Raw genomic sequence first — 19,788 nt, forward strand, 5'->3', positions numbered from 1 at the left:
GGGAATTTGTGCAGTGTACTATTCTTTTTGACCATGATGACAGTTGGGTTTTATTGAGAATTAACCATGTGGCTCTTGCCGCATGCTGATTATTATCTTTAATTCTCATAACAATTGTTTAAGGGTTGCATTTTTACCCCCTTTGTATATAGGAGAAAAATAAATTGTTCAAGACATAAAGCAGTCAAAAAGCAGTTCCATAAAGTAGTTGGGAGCTGAGTTTTACCTTATAAGACTGTTGGGATCAAATGAGATAATGTGTACAAAGTGGTTAGCCCTGTGACTGGCACATAGAAAGTGTTTAATAAATGTCAGTTTTATTATGAGAAAACATGATTCATGGATGGAGACTCTGATAGCATCCTTAGTGCATGCATCTCACTATTCCAGTCATCTGTCCTTCAGTGTTACGTTTTAGATCAGAGTTATAGGACATGTCAGGCTTATTTTATCTTATTTTCTTTTATGAGACAGGTTCTCACTCTGTCTCCCGGGCTAAAGTGCAGTGGTGTGATCATGGCTCACTGCAGCCTCGAACTCTTGGGTTCAAGTGATCCTCCCACCCCACCCTCCCAAGTAGCTGGGACCACAGGCATATGCCACCACACCCAGCTAATTTTTGTACTTTTTGTAGAGACAGGGTTTTACCATTTTGCCCAGGCTGGTCTCGAACTCCTGGGCTCAAGTGATCCACTCACCTTGGCCTCCCAAAGTGTTGGGATTACAGACATGAGTCATTGCGCCCAGCCCATTTCAGCCTGTTTAACATTCCTTTTGCAGAGCTGGAACATCCAACTCCAACTTGTAGACCAGAAATACTCCTGAATTTCTTTCCTCAGACTTATCTCAGTGGCACCAGATTGAGTTAGGATTGAGTTTAGCTGCAAGTAAGAGAAACCCTTTTACGATAGATTAACTAAGAAAGAACTCATTTTTCTCAAGTAAGCTTCAGTCTGTAGGTAGGCAACCCAGGGCTGGTTACCTGCTCAGGGAAACTGGCAGTTTCTGTCTTCCTGGAGGAAGCAGAAAGGCCCAGGGCAAGATGTTCATGCCAGCCAAGTCTGTTAATTTTTATCAGGGAAATAATAGTTCTCCTGGGTCTTCCACCCAATATACTTCTCCCCTCCTCTGGGCAGAATTGAGCCAAATGGTTATCTCTAGTTGCAAGGCAAGGTGAATATTTTAACTGGCCACCTTGCTACAGGGAAAAAAAATGGGATTAATCTTGTAAGTGAGAAGGAGAGAAAGGATGCTTGAGTAGGCAACTAGCAGTGTGTACCATAGTGAGTTCCAGCAAATAGTTCTATCTTAAATACCATGTCTAGAGGCATGATCAGAGTGAAAACAATTCTGATTCTAGAATTCAGGTTACCTGTAATTATATTCTGAAAGAATGATAGGTTGAAAATGTGAGTATTAAAAGACAAAATTGGAACCAAGTACAATTTCTCCATTTGTCTTATAGGGGAATATATGAAAAGTTGAGATAAATTAATCTCTTTTCTTCAAAAAAATAACACTGTGAAATGAACATGAAAAATGTTTATTGCATCTGGTTTTTTCCTCTATGTTTTATTTCAGTAAAATACAGATAACATAAAATTTATTATTTTAGCCATTTGAAATGTACGTACATCTTGTTGTATAACCATCACTACCATCGTTCTCCTGAATTCTTTGCTTGTTGAAAAACTGAAAATATATACCCATTAAACCAGGGGTCCCCAAGCCCTGGGCCACAGGTCGCTACTAGTCTGTTGCCTGTTAGGAGCCGAGTCACACAGCAGGGGGTGAGCGGTGGGTAATCGAGCATTACCTCCTGAGCTCTGCCTCCTGTCAGATCAGCAGTGGCATTAGATTCTCATAGGAGCACGAACCCTATTGTGGACTGTGCATGTGAGGGATGTAGGTCGTACACTCCTTATTAGAATCTAACTAATGCCTGATGATCTGTGGTGAAACAGTTTCATCCCGAAACCACTCCCCCACTACCTCCCCCACTGCCCCGCCCATGGAAAAATTGTCTTTCACAAAACCGGTTCCTTTTTGGTGCCAAAAAGGTTAGGGACCGCCACATTAAACAACAACTCCTCACTCTTCTCTCCTCCTAGCCCTTGGCAACCACCATTTTACTTTCACTATTCTAGGTACCTCATGTAAGTGGAATCATACCATAGTTTTCTTTATGTGACTGGCTGTGTCACTTAGCACACTGTCCTCCATGTTCATCCATGTTGTAGCATGTGTCTGAATTTCCTTTCTCTTCAAGGCTGGTTATTATTCCATTTTATGTAAATATCACATTTTGCTAATTAATTGATCTGTTTGTGGACACTTGGGTGGCTTCCATCTTTTAGCTTTTGTGAATAGCGTTCCTATTAACATGGATGTACAAATATCTCTGAGATTCTGCTTTCAGTTCTTTTGGTTATATCATTGCATATGCTTTTTACTCAGATCCCGTTTCTCCTTGACATAACCCTAGGTAATGGTGGTTAGCTTACTCTTATCTTGAGGGAAATGCTAAAGTTTTGAGGAAAGATCATTCATCCAAATCTTTTTGTTTGATTCACTCTTGCTAACCTCCAAGAAAAATTTGTGATCACGAGTTATATTTTATACAGTCCATAGGTTCAGGGAAGGGAGTAATTCTAGTGTTCCTAAAAGATGCCATTGCAGTGCTGTAATGCAGAAAAACGCTAGGTTTTGGGGTGTCCTTAGGAAGGAGATAAGAAAGAAAATAGAGAACGTTATCCTTCCTTTGCAAAGCCATGTTGACTGTGCACATGGATTACGATCTGAGATTCTGGTCTCCTACTTAAATGATTTAACAGTGGAAGGTATTCTAGTGAAGGAAACCCAAGTCCCGGAGCGAATGCATTTGTTACTTTTGTAAAACTGACTAAGGTGATCAGTACTCTTCAGTCTAAAAATATGAAAGTGGAAAGAAGACATACTTACCAGCTATAAGCTTATTTCAGAAAAGCAAACATAAACTTATTCTTCTAACCTTCAACAGTTATCTGGACTTTTTGATGCTTAAAAGACCAGCAAATGTTCAAGACAAATGAGAGGAAGAGCTATTTTACACTGAAGATATAATTAGCAAGTTTGCAGTACCCAGTGATAGTATAGACTGAATTTACAAATTTTTTCTTTTAAAGGCAATAAATGTCAGACTCACAGTAGACTATTAAATAAAGACAGTGCTGCCAGAACCCTATTTTTTTTTTTTTTTTTGAGACGGAGTCTTGCTCTTTCGCTCAGGCTTGAGTGCAGAGGTGCGATCTCGGCTCAGTGCAACCTCCGCCTCTTAAGTTCAAGTGATTCTCCTGCCTCAACCTCCTGAGTAGCTGGGATTACAAGCGCACACCACCACACCTGGCTAATTTTTGTATTTTTAGTAGAGACAAGGTTTCATCATGTTGACCAGGCTGTTCTTGAACTTTTGACTTCAGATGATCCACCTGCCTCAGCCTCCCAAAGTGCTGGGATTATAGGCATGAGCCACTGTCCCCGGCCCAGAACCCTAATTTTTAACAGTGACAAGAAGTTAACATGAAGGAAGTCATTAGGAAAGGGAATGGCCTGTAAATGAAGTTTCTTGTGCTTTTGCTCAGGCAATGGATTTTATCTGTCCCCCTCATCCAACCCTACCTGAATGAGCTTTTTAATTAAAAAATGCATTAGTAAGGCTGGGAGCAGTGGTTCATGCTTGTTATCCCAGCACTTTGTGTGGTGTAGGCGGGCGGACTGCTTGAGCCCCGGAGTTCGAGACCAGCCAGGGCAACATGGCGAAACCTCGTGTCTACAGAAAAATACAAAAATTAGCCCGGCATGTTGGCACATGCCCTCCAGGTACCTGGGAGGCAGAGGTGGGAGAATCACTTGAGCCTGGGAAGTTGAAGGCTGCAGTGAGCCGTGATCATACTACTGCACTCAAGCCTAGGTGACAGAGTGAGACTCTGTCTCAAATAAACAAACAAAAAGTATTAGTAGTTTATGTGAACTTTTTCATAGTTATGAAAATTAAAAATAAGAATATGTATTTTTCAATATGAGACTAAACCTTTCAATTATTTTATTTATTAACTTCCAATTTATACCCTTTTAGGCAAAGAGTTCTGTGCTTTATGGGCCAATTTTTAAACTGTGATGTCCATGGGAAGAAATTTTTAGCCCTGAGTTTTGAAGGGGAATGCAGTGTTCCTTTCTGACTTGTTTTTCCTGCTTGTTATAAACATTTATCTTGGACAAAGGATTGCATTTTAGCGGACGTGCAATTTTACAAATTTAATTATTAAAATGACTCTTCTTCCTTTTTTTATGATCTTACATTTTGTTTTTAACTTGTCATGGCGGATATTAAAACACTCCAAATAAAGACAAAAAAACTCAATATAAAAAAAACCCCAAAACCACTTCCGAAATACTCCATTTTTTCTTATTTAAAAAAATGCTATTTATAGTAGTAGTTGGCATTTCATCAAAGTACATAAGCAAAGGACAGCTACTCCTCATTTTTTCCCAGGTTTCTATTCTTTTTCTGAAAGTGAGTAAAATATTAGGCTTTGGAGAAAGTCTAGGTAGTTTGGTGTGATCTGTTGGTAGCATTTTGTTTTGCCTTAATCTTCTATTTTTTTCTTCCCATTTTATTTATTTATTTTTTTGAGATGGAGTCTCATTCACTTTGTCGCCCAGGCTGGAGTGCAGCGGCGCGATCTTGGCTCACTGCAACCTCCGCCTCCTGGGTTCAAGAGATTCTCATGTCTCAGCCTCCTGAGTAATGGAAATTATAGGTACGTGCCACCATGCCTGGCTAATTTTTGTATTTTTAGTAGAGATGGTGTTTCACCATATTGTCCACGTCTTGAACTCCTGACCTTAAGTGATCCTCCTGCCTTGGCCTCCCAAAGTGCTGAGATTACAGGCATGAGCCACCGTGCCCGGCCTTCTTCCCATTTTATTAACTAATTATTTTGCCTTAAAATACTTGAATTTATTGCAAAAGGTGTATTTTAAATGATTCAGCTCCCTCTTCCACGGTGTTTCTGTAGTGAATAGACTGGAAGCTGGGAAGAAAGTGACCTCCATAAACACAGTTATTTTACATTATTTCTCTCTCTGAAGAGAGAATTAGCACTCTCTTTCACTTCCAAGTGGAAAACCCACTGGACAGGCAGGTGCAAATAAAGCAATGTAACCCGGCAGGTTTCATTTTTAGAAATATGTGGGCTTTATCCAGTTTAGGAGCTTAGCTCCCGATACATTTCTGTCTCCCATCCTTTGGGATTTGGGAGCTTTTTTTGTTTTTGGTTGAGTGTTGGCATCTACAGTATCTTCCTTCCTCCTAGATCCTTCCTGTCTGCATGTAAATACAGATATGCAGAAGTCTCCCTTATTCTCACCATCCTCCACCAAAGCAGACAGACCCGCAGACAGACAGACCTTGTGTCAGCCCAGTTTATTTTTTAGCTGACAAATTCTCTTCCTTTCCTACTTGTCCTCATTAAAGTGGAGAAAAATACACCTTTTACAAGATGGGTGCATTAAAGAAAAAATGTTACAGAAGGTATTACGTATTTATTACAAACTTAGAAAATATGGCTAACAAATAATAGAATATAAGAGTCACTCAGAATCTTCTAATGTACAGATACAGTGCTAACATTTTGGCTCTTGGCTTTTTGTCATACGTACACTTACGTATAAGTGAAGCACTGTGTATATTCTTTAATGACCTGCTTTATTACCCCTTAATACATTGTGAAAATCCTTCCATGTCTTTCCATATTCATTATATGTACCTGAATATCATTTTTTTAACCTTTTGTTTTTTTTTTTAGAGACAGGGTCTTACTTTGTTGTCCCACTGGAGTACAGTGGCACAACCATAGCTTACTCCAGCCTCAAACTCCTGGGTTCAAGCGATTGTCCCACCCTAGCCTCCAGAGTAGCTGGGACTACAGGTGTGGACCATTCTGCCTGGCTAATATTATTTATTTATTTATTTATTTATTTATTTATTTATTTATGTATTTATTTATTTGAGACAGGATCTCACTCACCCAAACTGGAGTGCAGTGGTGTGATCACGGCTCACTGCAGCCTCCACCTCCCCAGATTCAGGTGATCTTCCCACCTCAGCCACCTGAGTAGCTGGGACCATGGCGTGTGCTACCATGCCATGTGCTACCACACCTGGCTAAGTTTTGTATTATTTTGTAGAGATGAGGTTTTGCCATGTTGCCTAGGCTGGTGGCTCAAGCAGTCCACCCACTTGGGCCTCCCAAAGTGCTGGGATTACATGCATGAGCCACCTTGCCCTACCCGCTAGTATCCTTTTTAATGCATGAAAATATACTTTTAAACAGTTCTCATGGATGGACACTGGGAAAGCTAGATGCCTGTGAGAGTTTGAGCTCCTCAGTGTGAAGACCCTCTCCTGTCTGCTCTAATGTTGCATTTTCCTGGTATGAACCCTGAATATCTGACAGAGGTCTCAGTTAATTTAGAAAGTTTATTTTGCCAAGATTGAGAGTGTGTGCCTGTGACACAGCCTCAGGAGGTCCTGATGATATGTTCCCAAGGTGGTCAGAGCACAGTTTGGTTTTATACATTTTAGGGAGACATGAGACATCAATCAACATATGTAAGATGAACATTGGCTTGGTCTGGAAAGGCAGGACAACTCGAAGTGGGGAGGGGGCTTCCAGGTCATAGGTTAATAAGAGACAAATGGTTGCATTCTTTTGAATATCTGATTAGCCTCTCCGAAGGAGGCAATCAGATATGCATTTATCTCAGCGAGCAGAGGGGTGACTGAATAAAACGGGAGGCAGGTTTGCCCTAAGCAGTTCCCAGCTTGACTTTTCCCTTTAGCTTAGTGATTTTTGGGGCCCCACCATTTATTTTCCTTTCACACTGGGCTTGCTTGATAAGTTCACCTGAGTATCCTGCTAATCTCTCACATTTTTTGGTGCAAAGAGGAATTTCTTTCCTTAATCAATTTCTTTCTGTGCTTAAAAAAATTTTTTTTGCACTTTTTATTTTTTAATGGAGAGACACCATTCTTTAAGTTACCAAAGTCTGAGAAGTTTTTGCACGTCCCTTTCTCCTTCATTACTCTTTTTTTTTATTTTTTCCCCCTGAGACGGGGTCTGGCTGTGTTGCCCAGGCTGGAGTGCAGTGGCATGATCTTGGCTCACTGCAACCTCTGTCTCCCAGGTTCAAGCGATTCTCCCGCCTCAGCCTCCTGAGTAGCTGGGATTGCAGGCGTCTGCCACCACGCACAGCTAATTTTTGTATTTTTGCTAGAGACAGGGTTTTACCATGTTGGCCAGGCTGGTCTTGAACTCCTGACCTCAGATGATCCGCCCATCCTGGCCTCCCAAAGTGCTAGGATTACAGGTGTGAGCCACTGTGCCTGGCCTTTCCTTCATTACTCTTATAATAATTCAGTAGTCCAGTCCCAGCATGGGGGTGGGGGACTTGGAGTAATACTGGTCAAAGAATATAGTTTGACAGGAGGAATAACTTCAAGAGATCTATTGTACAAGGTGATGATTATAGTTAATAACAATTTGATGTATACTTGAAAATAGCATAGAGAGCAGATTTTAAGTGTTCTCATCACAAATAAATGGTAAATATATGAGGCAAAAGCACTAATAAATAAAATTTTGTCTCTTAAGAGCCATAGAGTCTAATTGAGAATAGAACGGGAGACACGCTGTATAATAATGATCATGCCCATCCACCTCACCACGTCCCAGCAGCAACCTTCTCTCTTCAATTCAATACCTATTGCATCCACCTCCCCCTTTCTTGTCTCATTACTTCTCTGCTCTTTCAGGCTCGCTGATGTCTAGCACGGGCAATTCTAATAAGCCTCAAACTGGCTTACTTTCTTCCGGCCTCCCTCCCCATGAGTCCATTTTTCATGTTAATCTCACTAAAGCACCCTTCTGATCATGTCACGCTCTTGCTCAGGAAAAGCCAAGGGCCCACATTACCTGCTCATTTAACCCCTTGCTGTGGCCTTCAAAGTCCTCTGCAATTTAACTGCAGCCTGTTCCAAAATTCAGTGGTATCACAGCTCTGATAAAAAACCACCCAGCCAAAGGAACCTCTTCACAGTTGTGTCTGCATCATGTTTTTAGGACTTTGCTGCAGCTGTTCTCTCTTCTACAAATGCCTTTCTAACCATTTTTACGTGCCCCAAACATAGTAATTCAAGATCTAGCTCAAATGCAACCTGTTCCTCAAATCTTTCCGTGATCCCCTTCTCATCCCCATCAAGACATATTTTTCTATGAATTTATGAATGTATCTGTACCTGATATATTAGTTATAATTTTCTGTTGTCTTAGTCCCTTCCCCACTCATCCCAGGCCACTGGACCACAGCTTCCTTGAAAGCAACATCTGGATCTCTTTTGGGACTGACACATAGTAGATGCTCTGTAAATGTTACTATTTCTTTGTACAGTGTTTTTCACAAAATAGTTGTACAACTAATTGTTATTAAATGACTAGAAAATATAAAACTTTAGACAACATACATAACAAAGAGTTGGAAATATTCCCAGTTCTTTTTTTTTTTGACACAAGGTCTTGCTCAGTCACCTAGGCTGGAATGCAGTGGTGCATTCACAATTCCCTGCAGCCTCAAACTCCTGGGCTCAAGCAATCCTTCCACCTCAGCCTCTTGAATAAGTGGTACTACAGGCATGTACCACCACACCCAGACACTTTTTTGATTTTTTGTAGGGACAGAGTCTCCCTGTGTTACCCAGGCTGATCTTGAACTCCTGAGCTCAAGAGATCCTTCCTGGAGGCCACCCAAAGGGCTGAGATTACAGATGTGAGCCACTTGCCTGGTCCGCAGTTCTTGTTATGTCCATTTATTTGACTAGAAGTCTTACAAAATGACCTAAGCCAATTTGATTATGCGTAATTATAAATTATGGCTTTTTTTTGATTGGTAATGTTGGCTCCCAATGCCACTGTCTTCCTATAAGGGTCATAATAAAGGCAAGTTTCAGACCAAATCCTGCCGTTAACATTGGCATTCATTAAGCAATCATTATTCGCAAGTAGGCTCGAAAAACAGTTCATACAGCCTGCATGTAAAGTTGGTAAGCTGCAGCTCTGTGTCATTTTTGTTTTTTTTGAGACAGAGTCTCTCTCTGCTGCCCAGGCTAGAGTGCAGTGGTGCAATCTCGGCTCACTGCAAGCTCCGCCTCCAGGGTTCACACCATTCTTCTGCCTCAGCCTCCCCAGTAGCTGGGACTATAGGCATGCCACACCACGCCCATCTAATTTTTGTATTTTTACAAAAATACAGGGTTTCACCTGTTAGCCATGATGGTCTCGATCTCCTGACCTCGTGATCTGCCCTCCTTGGCCTCCCAAAGTGCTGGGATTACAGGCGTGAGCCACTGTGCCCGACAGCTCTGTGTCCTTTTGAAGGTCATAGTTAAAGTAAATGCAGCAATATTCTAGAGCTGTATAATTTGGTGCATTGGGTGCTGAGTTCCTGAACTGTAGCTAGTCTGAATTGAAATAATGCTGTAAATGTAATATACACCCAGGATTTCAAAGGCTTAGTAAGAAAAAAAGACTATAAAATATATTTTCAAGATGTTTTAAAATATTGAGTATATGTTGAAATGATAATGTTTTGGAGATATTGGGTTAAATATTACATATTACTAAAAATTCATTTTACCTGTTTTTTAATGCGGCTTTTAAAATTATGTATGTGACTTGCATTATCTTTTTATTAGACAATGTTGTCTTAGGGAGAGGATTTAGTCTTATAATCAGCAGCAGATAACTAAAATCCTCCAGCCAATGGCTGAACTTAGGACCCTTAGGGATCTAGCCTCCCAGACTCACTAGATTTTTATATTCTGTTTAATCAATGGTGGGGCATGTCTAGAAAATATTTTGACCAATCCTTGTTCATTGAATAACACTAAAATCAACAGTGGGAGAATATTTCTAACATTCTAATTATGCCAATTATTAAGCCACAGTAAAAGCACATTTCTCACATTCATTAATTAACAAAGTCTCTGGTGTTGATGAAAATAAAGATAACTGATGTCCACTCTGGAGTTTAGCCTTTCTAATTAAATTATAGCTGAACTTCTCTGGAATGTTATACTGGCTTGGGACAAATGTGAGCCTCTAGTGTGGTTTGCACACTGGAATATGTGTGTCTTACTGTGATCTTGGTAAGCTTTTGTAGTGGTTAAGGCACCCAAGATAGCATCCTACCTGTCTCTTTTCTTAGCGTTCCTTTCATAATTCTTCTTTTTGACTTTATAAAAGAAAGTCGTACCTCTCACTCTCCTCAAATTTTACTGTGCTGCATTGCTGTGAGGCATCAAACAAGAGGACAATTTAAGAATGCAAAACAAAGAGCAATCCTTTACAAATTTTTTAAATGGCTGGTGCTTGTTGCATCCAGGGCAAGGCTTTGTGTCCAGCTGCCATCCATCCATCCATCCATCCATCCATCCATCCATCCATCCATCCCTTTATCTTAGAAAGAGAATTCTGAAGTGAGATGTTATTTGGAAACACCTATAACATGGTTTTTAAATCCAAAACCAAGTCAGACTCCTCTTGTCAGAAAATAAATCTGCTTTGGCTGATCAGTTTGACAGTGAGGACTAGTTTTGCCAATTAGGTACCAGAGGAGGCATTTTCTATTAATTGAATGAGCTAAATTTGCAACTCCTTAACAACATGCTAGAAATTACATCTTTTTCACGATTTAAATTTATGATAAATATCAGTTGTCAACTTTAAAATGTGCATGGAAATTCTTTTGGAAGTTCATGAACAAGAGTGTTTGAAGCTTCTGACTTAAACTAGTTTAACACAAGCATATTACACTTTGTATGTTGAAATCTTCTAAAGTATATTATAGACATTATATAGGAAGTTTTAAGAAGAAAAAGAAAAGATGGAAAAAGACAATCCAGAAGAGAAATGGTAGAAAGAGACTGACCCACATGGTGCAGGGGCCCAGACTGGTACAGCAGGATGGCTCTGTGGCTGAGAATTCCAAGATGGTGGCCTGTGTCATGACAGGTCAGAGAAGGGTGTTGAAAAAGAATATTCAGTGATGCAGGATGGAGGGAGGTTTGAATGTTCAAAAAAGTAGAACAGACAGAAGGAGGTGGGTTCTGAAAATGAAGAGGAGAGAAAGAGGGGGAGAGTCTTTGCTCCAATGATTCTCCAAATGATGGGGTGTAGTAAAGAAGGCTTGGCAGATTTGTTTGAGGGGATGTTCATTGTGGCCCTTAAGGTTATGTAAACTTTTGTAGATGTCTAATCCTGACGAGCTGGAGACACTTTCTCTTTGACCCATGAGTTTTTTGAGGTTGCATTGTTCTTTGATGCTACCTGGAGACTCTCCTGTCTGGCAGAATGGAAAGATCAGTGCTTTAATGTATGTGGATTGCTGTTGTCTGGGTCTTGTCTATCTCAAGGTGTTCTATGGGCTCTGACACACAGAGGACTAAATTGAAGTAAGGAAGCAAGCCAAACTGTATTATTGCTGGTCCATTTTATCCATTGGAGTTGTTGGCTTCAGAATGTCATCATTGGCTTTTACAATGTTCATTCACTGCTTGATGCTTTTCAATTTATTATTGAATTATCATATATATGTGTATTAGTCTCTTCTTATGCTGCTAATAAAGATATGCTGGAGACTAGGTAATTTATAAAGAAAAAGAGGTATAATGGACTCATAGTTCCACGTGGCAAAGGGACGTCTCTCATGGCAACAGGCAAGAGAGAATGAGAGCCAAAGGAAAGGGGAAACCCCTTATAAAACCATCAGCTCTCATGAGACTTATTCATTACCACAAGAACAGTATGGGGTAAACCACCTCCATGATTTATCTTCTACCAGGTTCCTCCCATAACCCATGGGAATTATGGGAGCTATAATTCAAAATGAGATTTGTGTGAGGACACAGACAAACCATATCAATATGTATTCTCTCACAATATATTTTTTATTTGACTATGATGACCCAGTGTCATGATCTTAGAAGACACATGGCATACAGTGAAAGGTTTCCTACATTAGCTCTATAGAAAACATAGCATTCCTATATATGCATCTGGAGAGATATTTGGGTAAAGTATTGTTCTCTTTTTCTTTGGATATTTTATACATTTTTTGTTTGAAAATTGCTGTTTCTTGGATATTATATTGTTTTATTCTGTGAATTTATGAGGAAGATCCCTCATAACATGAGGAAAATAATGAAATAAATACAGTAATTAAAATGAGAAAAATATTATTTGAATAATTAGCAGTCTTGCAAGGACATATTTTTGCTGCTATTTTGACAAGTAGAACTTGTCATGAGAAAGTCTGAAGGTCAAATCACTGGAATGGTTTTTACATTCAAAATGTTTTCCCCATTTTTTTTCCAGGCTTATACATCTAGAATTATATGTTAATGAGATAGTTGCTTTTTCTTGAGATTTCTGCAGACAGTTTGTAGAACATAATAGATGTTTATTTGATAATAATAAAGTGAGGAATTTAATTTCATAGAAATTTTCTTTCATAAGTTTAGCCTTTTGTCAATCAATAAAAAAATGTTTTCTGTTGGCTTTTCATGACAGTGACTCATATCATTATGACTAATTCACTGTGTCCTAAATAATCCCTCCTTGTTCTATGACATTTCTAGCAATTTTAATGAAAATCTTCACTCCAGGACAAAAATTCAAAGTGAAGTGTTTGTATGTAAGGTTTACAATCTCTACCACCATAAATGGAGTCTGTTTTTCTGCATTTGCAACACATATAATATGGTTGATAGAAAAGATGTTGAGTTTTTTTTTTTTTTTTGCAAAATATATTTCTAGAGGAGAAGTTTCAAACAGTGTCGGATGCCTGTAAATCTTAGAAACATTCTTTCAGTTTAAGTTTAGGCGCTCTAGAAAGTGCAAGTAGAAAAACATTATCTCCTATATTCCTATGCATTGTTTAAAAAAACTTGAGTTTGTTGAAAAGAAAACAGGTTAAGAAGTAAATAAACTAAAATTAGAAGATGGAATTAATGGTTACATTTAATTCTGAAAATAACTATTTTGAGAGTAAATCAATCATTTGGCAATATGGTGTGGATTAAATGTGAAAAAGCAATTCTGAATCCCAGCTACTTCAGGTTAGCATGCTGTTAAACTTGAACTCATTCAGAAAGTCTTCAGGAGGTGTCTAAGTTTGGGGGTTTTGTTAGGTAGTTTCTGTGTTTTCAAAGTCAGTCTTACACTAGGATGGCTATACATTTTTTTTTAAAGGAAAATAACAAATATTAGTGAGGATATGGAGAAATTGGAACTCTCATGCATTATGGTGAAAATGTAAAATGATGCAGCCACTATGGGAAATAGTTTGCTGGTTCCTCAAAAATCTAAACATAAAATTACTGTATATTAACCTAGCAATTTCACTCCTGCATCTACACCCAAAGGAACTGAAATCGGGAACTCAAACAGATACTTGTACACCAGTGTTCATTGTGGCATTGTTCATAATAGCCAAAAAGTGGTCAACTAGTGCTCATCTTTAGACAAATGGATAAAGAAACTGTAGTTTATACACACAATGGAATATTTTTTACCCTTATAAAAGAATGAAGTTCTGATACAAGCTACAACATGGATGAAACCTTGAAAACATTATGCTAAATGAAATAAGCCAGACCCAAAAGGACAAATATTGTATGATTCCACTTACATGACATATCTTAAATAGGCAAATGCATAGAAACGGACAGTAGATTAGCTATTACCAGGGGCTGGTGGGTATGGGGACTTATTGCTTAATGACAGCAGAGTTTATGTTCAGTGTGATGAAAAAGTTTTGGGACTAGATAGTGGTTATGGTTGTATAACACTGTAGGTGTAACTAATGCCACTGAATTGTATGATTAAAAATGACTGAAATCACAAATACTGTTATGTATTTTACCACAATTAAAAAAAATCTATTAATATGCCAAAAACGATTGAATTGTAAACTTTAATTGGGTGAATTATATGGTAGGTGAATTTAAATGGGTAAATTGTATGGTAGGTGAGTTGTATGGTAGGTGTGTGGATGAATTGTGTGGTAGGTGAATTTTATACCTCCATAAAACAGGTTTTTAAAAAGAGGCAGTCTTGTGAGTAGGAGGAGAGCTAGGTAAGGAGACATGAATCTTGATTTGATTTATGGCACCATCCAACTGCATGTCATGAGGGGTAAGTCCTTGACCTCTCTGGTCACAGGATGGAATCCCATCAGGCACCCTCTTATATACTTCCTACTCCTGTCCTCTGTGGCTCCGTGATAGTAAGGTGGATAGTTTTGGTGGGTTAGGTTGGTTCTCAGCTGGAACAAATATGTTCCTCTGGCCAGGCACAGTGGCTCATGCCTGTAATCCCAGCACTTTGAGAGGCCAAGGTGGGTGGATCACGAGGTCAGGAGTTCGAGACAACCCTGGCCAAGTTGGTGAAACCCCGTCTCTACTAAAAATACAAAAATTAGCCAGGCTTGGTGGCACACGCCTGTAATCCTAGCTACTTGGGAGGCTGAGGGAGGAGAACCGCTTCAACCTGGGAGGCAGAGGTTGCAGTGAGCCAAGATCACACCATTGCACTCCAGCCTGGGCAATAAGAGTGAAACTCGGTCTTAAAAAAAAAAAAATGTTCCTCTGATGCTGAACATGATATAAATTCTAAATGCAGTCCAGATGTGGCTGTAGACATTCTAGGATCCCAAGGCTCCATAATTGCCTTCAGTTTTGGGCAGAGTGGACGGGTCATTGGGTCATGCTAGCAGAGCATGTGCTTGCTTAAGGAGGTTGATTTTTTTCAGATAATCTCGATTTTATTACAAGAACATTTTTAAAGCATATATTTTAACTCCATACCCTTCTTCTCTTTTATGGGCATATACAGTTTTCAGGATTGAAAACTTCTGAAATTTGGATTGTCTTAGCCTTATTTTGACATCATTAGATGTTATAGCCCTCTGTGTTTTCTTGTAGATACCAAAATTATATTAAACATGTTCTTTTTTGTGAGGTATTGAGTCTGAGGCTGAAATGAAGAGGTATTGACTAGGCTTATTCTATCTAGAATGTCCTTCCCATCTTTGCATGAACCATACTTCATCTATTTTTCAAGATATATTTTAAAGCCTTCTTCTTTCCATTAAATTATCTTTAACCTCCTCCTACATGGAAGTGCATTGAACACAGGCTCCACAGTCAGTTAGACCTGGTTCTCTCTGTGGCCCAGCATTTGCTGGGTGGGTGATGCTGGACAATTCATTTAACTTCTGCCTCAGCCTTCTCCTTTGACAAGTGGAGTTGTTTTCCTTTCCCTTCTCACTTCCACCATTTCCACCTCTCCTTGCCTTAGGGCAGAGAGGAGTTACCAGCAGAAAGACTGGCAGCATTGCCTGCTGTCTCCTGCTCACCATTGCTGATGATTGGCATTTGTATTTCAATATGGCGTCCGTGCTCTGGAAAGGAATAATCTGGAAAGATGACTGGGAAGTAGATGGTTTGCCTGTGTCATCACCACATTTTCCATGTTCCCTGGGGTGGTGTACCTGCTCTTGCAATATTCTCTAATTTCTGGATGAACCTGGCTTTGGAAGGTACTGTGCTGTAGGTTTTTCCAGGAGTTTTGTTTGCTTTGGAGTTTCTTAACAACCATCATTGCCTTAGAGGCTTTGTCAACATTTTGGGCTTCCTTGTCCTCAACAGATTTGCTTGTTGGGCCACACTTGTGCCTTTTCACTTATTCTCACCAGGGACTTCCTTCACTGGGCATCTGGCTGGGATTCTTGTTGCATTAATGCACACTCAAGGGCCTCTGAAGAACATCATGGAAGCATGTGCTGGCATTTTTTTCCCTCCAATTATTGGTTATCCAGGACAGTGATATTACTTCAATTGTTCAGGCTAGTCTGGATATCAGGATCATTATCTTTATGGCAGGCCAGGTTATTATGAAGAAGCACCCAGGAGCTATGATATATACACAGCAGTATGGAGAGAAAAAGAACAGCTGGTGAGAGCATGAAGAGCCAGCCCCTGGGATCAAGAAAATACCAGGAATAGCTCACTGCCCTGCGGGCTTCTTCTCTCAGAAGAAATGAGACTATAATGGCTTCACAGGTTTGATAGCCAGTGAGGTGACACAGCATCTTGGGAAGACATGGTCCACTTGTGTTATTATTGCCCATCGGATTCATTCCCCAAGCAACTAGTTCATTGTAAACTAAAGCAAAGCGTATCGTTAAAAAAAAAAAAAATCACCTTGTATTTAGCTTTTTACAGAGTGAAGTGAAACTCTGTTTTAAATGCGGTTTTTAGCTTTAATAACGTCAAGGTTTAAATGTGGCAAACTCACAAAAATATCATTTGAAATGTTAATTATCTAAACTTCTTGTACACTTAGGTAGTTTTGACAATTCTGAAAACTACATTTTTAATTTTGGCTTTTTTAAGGTCCTCTGAGGATGTCGGATTTTGAAAGAAACTCAGGGAGGTTAAACATTTCTGTTTGAGAGCAGTCTGTATCCTGTTGGCTTTGTTTCTTTGTCTACATACGTATTTATAATATTTTACAGATTATTATATAATATTCATTATTCCCATTTGACATTTTAATAAATATTGTTTGAATAAATGAATTAGTGTTTGGGTGTGATTGGGTATGATGAAACAAGAGAGCATAATGGCATAACTAAGTGTGAGTGGCAGATTTATATTGGGAGTGATTCACATGTAGGGCCCACAAAAAGAAGAAATGAGAATATGATCTGAAATGCTTTTGTTACTTCCAAAATAATAATCTTTGCTAACGAGAGATTGGCTTTCTAGGGTGTGTTAAGTTTTGCATTTGTGAAAGAGGCCTTAATAAAATCAATCCAAGTTTAAAATCATCCAATAAGAGATTTCTTTCTTGGCTAAAGGTCTAGGTGCTTCTTTCCTGAATAATAAGCTGCACTTTAGGGAACTCATGTTATGTTAGTGTCAGCCAACTGGACACTCTTAAATTGCTTCAAATGGTGTACTAGAGGATAATGCTTTCTCTCTAATAACAGTAGAGTTTTAGAGGTGATTTGTGTGCTTTCATAGGGGAAACAACTCCTAATTTCTCTGCCACATTTCCAGTTTAGGATTTAAATTGATATATGTTGCTATGTTCTGCTAAAACAATTTTCCATACGCATTTGAGCTGGTGAAGTGAAAACATTTTGAAACCAGTTTCCTTGAAGATTTATCAAGCAATTTTGTTGATGTGTCTTGCTATACTTCTTTTACCTATCACAGAAATAAAATTCCAGGCTAGGCAGCAGTAAAGGCCTTTGGATCTGTGTGAGCATGTCAAAAGCATTTTAAGAAGAGCAAAATATTTAGAGGAAGAATTTGGGAAAGCAGCCTTAAGGGATTTAACACATTTTTCTTCTTCTAATTCAGTCTCGTGTTCATCCCTCTAATGGAGAAAGGTCATTAATGGATAAGATTTGCTAAGCCAGCAAAGGCTTTCAGAAACAAAATGGTTTTCAAAAATCCAAGCCTAAGGAAAACAGGGTTTGAATTTGGGAGCTTGAAAGAATACATTTAGAGAAGGTGTATATGCAGTGTAAATTATATTCATTCACTTAATATTATACATATATATTTATAATCAAGTTATAGTATGTTTGTTGCATTCTTACACATTTTTGTTTTGGAGAAGTTAAAATAACGAATTGGCTTGATAATGAAGATTGAAATAATTTGAGACTGTGGAAGTTCTGTATAAATTTCTAGGCAGACAAAATGGCTGATCAGAATAGCATGACGGAGTTTTAGTTGTCCTGTTACTCGTCTGCTATTTTTACGTGCCCGAGATCTGGGCCAAGATTGTTTACCTTAATTGTTGTGATGTGGAGGTTAGTAAGTGTGTGAAATTTGTTACATTTCAATCTCATAATTGAAAAGCCACAGGCAAATTCTTGTTCTTTTACTGAATTCCTGTCTAGTAGAAAATAAGAAGTATGTGTGTTTGTATGTGTGTGTGTGTCTGAAAAAAGGAAAATGCAAGCTAGTCTTTGAAATATGTACCCCCTTTTCCCCATTTTTAACTGTATCAAGAGAATGAATGCGGAAGTGTGTTTATAAACTTTGAAGTATTTTTGAAACATTTGGATGTTAGAAAATGTATCGTTTACAGGCAAATAATTTGTCTGTTACTTAGACTTATATTCTGACATTGACTTGACCCATAAAATAAAGACTATTGTTGAAATATTATCTTATTCATTTTTACAAACATAAGAATGGGAATCCATAAATTTGATTTCATTTCATATGTGATAAAATGGAAAGATTATTATCGTTGATAGGGTAATAGTGCTCATTTCTTTGTCCACTTTATATCTGGGGAGAAACCTACATAGTATTAGATATTTTAATATGTTTTTGAAATAAGAAAGTTAAATGCTCCGGAAACAGGTTAAGAAAATGTAAAATGTAGTAAGATTTCTCTCTTAGAATTTTTTCCATTTTTATGGCCCCAAATTCTTAAGTTGTGTGAATGTTATCAAATTAAGATAATTTAATACTTATTTATGACCTTTCTATATTTTTTTATTCATGGGATTAAATGAAACTGCATATAACAAGATTTATGAAAATAAATCCTTTTTAAGGTAGTGGGACAAATAATTGGATTTTCCAAATGCCCTAAACACTGATTTTTAATATTAAATTCATTTTGGTGAGGCTGGTGTATCCCCCCTTCAGGTTGATGTGTGGTGGTAGCCTTATATTCTGAGTATAATCTCTACTGTGTCCCTCTTTGATATGAAGATGGTAAAGGGTCATTCACTGTGTAAGCAAGTTCTCTTGGTTAATAAATGGCTTATGTGGCCTTGATCAGATAATATAAAGCTTGAAATAGGGATCGTTGCTGTCTTTGCTGTCCTTTCTAGAAGGAAGGTCACCTCTGAGCACCATTAATATCAAGGAGTTTCTTAAACAGCAGTTTTGTTTTCTATACCACTTGCTCCCTTAGTGTCTTGGAGTTGGTCTCCAATTACCTTTATGGATTTGTAAAAGTGCATTTTTTTTTCTGAAGCTGCTGCTATATTTATTCTGGGAATGACCTTTTAATTACAAACTCTCCTTCCACAAGGGGGTAAGGACCGAAGACCACAAACTGGGTGAAGTGGTAGGCGAACCTCTAATGATCCTAGTAGAGGTTCGTGAGCAGGTCTGTATTTAATGTGGAACTGACACTGGAGGGCCAAGCACACCTGGGCCTCCTCCGTTATTATTTTGCTGTTCTGATATGGGAGGCAGCCCAGCAGTATAAAAGGTGGCAAAGGAGGCAGGACACACATATGGATGGAGCCACACCTTTCTGCACTGTTGCAGATACGCCTTGGACAGCTTTCTGAACAACTGATAGAGATTGTGAAAATGCTGTTTTGTAGGCTTTAAGCCAACAATGACTCTTTTACTGGCTTTAATAGAAAATCGTGGAGTGATGGAAGAGTATGATTTGAAGAGGTCCAATGAATATTTATTTATCTACCTTGCTTACACTTGTACTGTAATCATTATAACAACGAGCTGAACACCAGCTCTTCGTCAAGTGCTTTTCATTTATATTCACTAACCTTTACAATACTCTTGCAAGCTAGGTATTATTTATCCCCATTTTACAGATGAGAACTGTGAGGCTAAGCGAT

The 19,788-nt window shown here is 38.7% G+C and overlaps 1 protein-coding gene and 1 pseudogene across 7 annotated transcripts in view; both read left to right on the forward strand.

Annotated features, from left to right (window-relative positions):
* The window catches only part of UTRN (utrophin), a 568,196-nt gene that overhangs the window by 97,573 nt on the left and 450,835 nt on the right, over positions 1 to 19,788 (forward strand). The window lies entirely within an intron of this gene.
* Positions 15,376 to 16,092, forward strand: LOC134810248 (rhomboid-related protein 4-like; annotated as a pseudogene).

Source organism: Pan troglodytes, chromosome 5 (assembly GCF_028858775.2).
Source record: "Pan troglodytes isolate AG18354 chromosome 5, NHGRI_mPanTro3-v2.0_pri, whole genome shotgun sequence".
NCBI lineage: Eukaryota > Metazoa > Chordata > Mammalia > Primates > Hominidae > Pan > Pan troglodytes.